The sequence below is a fragment of the Brassica napus genome, unplaced genomic scaffold, assembly GCF_020379485.1.
Source record: "Brassica napus cultivar Da-Ae unplaced genomic scaffold, Da-Ae ScsIHWf_1115;HRSCAF=1585, whole genome shotgun sequence".
NCBI classification, from domain to species: Eukaryota; Viridiplantae; Streptophyta; class Magnoliopsida; order Brassicales; family Brassicaceae; genus Brassica; species Brassica napus.
The window spans coordinates 130,001-133,615 of NW_026014540.1; positions in this window are offsets into that span (position 1 = coordinate 130,001).

The window sequence follows — 3,615 nt, forward strand, 5'->3', positions numbered from 1 at the left end:
GTCACATGACCCAAGGACAAGCGTGTCATGGTCTTGAATGAAGGTTAAGGGCATCAGTCAGCTGAGACTTAACCAGGATACGATGGAAACAAGGGTAAAGGAGCTGGGTGAGTGTTTAGGCAGCTGGACGAGTGTTGGTTTGAGTTCAATCAGCTCGGTTCAGCTGGTATTCAGTTCACCATGATCTGTTCAGCTCACAGGAGCTGGTGGACTAGCTCACTCAGCTGGGAACAGCTGGAGGTCAGCTCATTCCGGTGAACGGTGCGTTCTGGTTCGGATCAGTGTGGGCGAGTCCGGGACGGTTACCGGGCGAGCCGATGGTCCGGGTGCAGGACGGTTTGACCAAATGGGTCTTAGGCTTGGGACAGGGAGCGGGCAAGCTCCCAGAGTGTGAGCTGAGGCTCAGTGATCGATTTGCCAAAGGGAGAGAAGGGGGAAGGCTTGACTCCACTCTCAAAGGCATGAACAGCCTTGAAGATGGATGCAGTATAGAAACTGGTTTCATGGAAGTTCCATGGAAGGAGTGATGGTCACGAACCATGGTTAGATCTTATCAATACTGGAAGTATGTGAAAAGGGTTTGATGAAGGCGTGCTAGGAAGAGCATGGACGCCCCTGATGAGGTAACAGGTGGGGACTGCAGACCATTGGGCATAGTCTGGTACACTATGGGCTGATCTGGTCCTGCAGTTACACCTTACTCTGTTTTATGATTATTAATCATATTATTCCTTGTTCTTATGATTGAGATTGATTATTAGACATAGTAGCACTGAACCATGGCTTGGCCGGTTCAGAAGAACCCTCCATGGCCTTGGTTTGGCAGCTAAGTCCGGATCTCCTACTTCCTGATGGATTTATGGTGATCTGACTTTGGAATCCTCTTAGTGGTGAATTATCATGAATTATCATGGTATTTGGGGATTTTTATCTGATTGATTTCGAGATGGTCAAGGTGGCCGGTGGGGCTGTTCTAGGTCGAGATCCATAGGATCGAGATCGGTTCTTGGAATTCTGACTTGACCATTCTCTTAGTTAAGATTTATCATGAATTATCATGAATCCTAATGAGTTTTTAGGGATTGATTTAGAGATGGTCCCTTGGGCCGGTTTGGCTGATCTTGGCCGAGATCTATGGGATGGAGGCCGGTTCTGGGAAATCTGATTGGACCATTCTCTTAGTTATGATTTATCATGAATTGTCATGAATTTTAATTGATTTTTGGAGCAGGTTTGCTTGGGGTCGAAATTGCACCTGAGGGCATATTGGGGTCAGATCCTTGTGTTAGGATATCTGATCATATGTTGTGTGCTGGAACATATTGTCACTTACGATATTGATCATAAGGAATTGCTGGTTATCAACCTTGGTGTTGGTAAGGCAGGCCGTGTGTGATCTGATCATGGGCAAGGATGGACGACCTGATCCTTGGATGATGGATCAAGGTGTCTGATCTGATTGATCAAAGGATGCACCGGTGGTAAGAGCAACACTAATCAGGTTCAGTGGGACATGGTTCCATGACTGATTAGGAAGTATGAAGACTCATCAGTTCTGAGTCATGTGGGGTGGTTGGTTGATTGACTCAGGATCTGATGGGCAGTGTTAGTCTTTGTGAGGACTTGATCTGGTTAGTCCATGAGAGGACTTGGTATGATTAGTCCATGAGCTGGACTTGATATCATAAGTTGATAAGGCAAAAGGATGTGGGACAGTGCATGAACCGGTAAGGGCCAGATGCATGTCCTTAGCTGATTGAAGACTTCCCAAAGGTTACTTATGTCTGTGGGGATGGTTGGCTGAATGACTAAGTACCCAAGGGAAGAGTTTATGCAGCTCGATCAGCTGGAACGGAGCAGCAAACCTCAAGTGAAGTGGTTCAGCTCAACTAGTTGGGTGAGCTAGCTAAGACAGCTAAGTCAGCTGGGACAATGAGCTAACAAGCTCCGGGAATGTGGCAAAGGATCGACCTTGGAGCTAGCTGGCAGTTGTGTTACTGACCAGTAGCTGAGGTGATCTGACCAGACAAGTGTTAGATTGGATTTAGTCCAATGGATGATAGATGTTATTCCGCTGTGCATAAGGTGAAATGATCTAAGCTAGGGAATGACTAAGGTAGTCTTGAGCTAAGATCTGAGTTAGCCCTCGCCTAAGGGCGATGTTTTTAAATAAAGGGCAAAATTTTTAGAGGTTCGGTCAGTGTATAGACCGAGCGACGTGAGGCATCGACCACGGCCTAGTCGGCCGGGATCGGGTCTTACAAGTTGGTATCAGAGCATGCTTGATCCTGTTAAGGACAGTGCTCAAAGATGTTGAGTTCCAAACCGAAATTATTTCCGAAAACTGAGATGACTTGGAACCTTAGTTGTGGTGAGCCAAGTGAGAGTTGAGGTAAGTTTGGGATTCATGCTTGTGAACGGGGAAGTTCCAAGATGAGCCGGCTTAGCCAAGATACACTCTTCCACGGCAAGACCCTGAAAACATAAAGGTTAGTTTATCTAGTTATTTGGGAATAATAGACGGATTGGATGATGGACGCAATGCAAGATCTTTGTATGGACGACCTGGACAAGGGAAGTAACATGGACCAGAGAGTGGCTTAGGTTGAAAGAAACGTGCAGCACTCTCTTGGAGGTAAATGTTATCCCTTGGTGGCCGTTCAAAACAAGTGAGCATATGCAATGTTCATGTTAGTCTAAGGGAGACGCTACATGGCTTGTACATGAGTGGGCTTGTGATCAGATGGATCAGCTTGGACTCAGTGTAAGTCAAGGTAGGATTCCTTAAGATTGAGTGAATGTAATGGATCAATTCCAAGAGGAATTAGAAACACGATGTTAAGTATCTTAGTATGATGAGGATTGAAGTATACTATCAACACTTTTGTGAATGGTATGGGACGTTCACAGATGTGTGATGCTTTGGAGAATGGTATGGGACATTTTCCAAATGTGTGATCAAACCAAGATCCTACTCATCTAAGTACTTAATGATCGGTGGTGTGGAAACACATTATTTGATACTGGAGCTACACATAGTGTTGTGAGTCCAGGAATGGTTGGAAAAGGTTTGTTCCAGTATGGAACATGGGATGGTCGTGAACGAGTGAGTGCGGCCAGAGGGCAAGTTATGAACTCACTCGGTCTGGTTAAGGACATCCCTGTGGTGATCTTGGATAGGCCGATGCCTATAGATCTGATTGTTGTCCCCCTCAAGCATCATGAAGTGATCTTGGGCATGGACTGGTTGGGAAAGTATCGGGCAACTCTAGATTGTCACCGGGGAAGGGTGCAACTTGGGAACGAGTTTGGAACCCGATTAAGTACCAAGGAATCAAGCCAACCTCTTGTAGTTTGGTGGTTTCAGCAGTCCAAGTAGTACGGATGCTTGGAAATGGTTGTGAGGCCTTTTTGGCTACCATTTACACTGATGAGGTTGTAGGGGCCTGTGACCCAGAGGGTATACCGTTGGTTCGGGAATTTCAGGATGTGTTTGGGGCACTACAGGGCATTCCCCCTGATAGGGCTGACCCATTCATCATTGAATTGGAACCTGGAACGGCCCCATTATCTAAAAGTCCATATAGAATGGCACCAGCTCAGATGGCAGAGCTG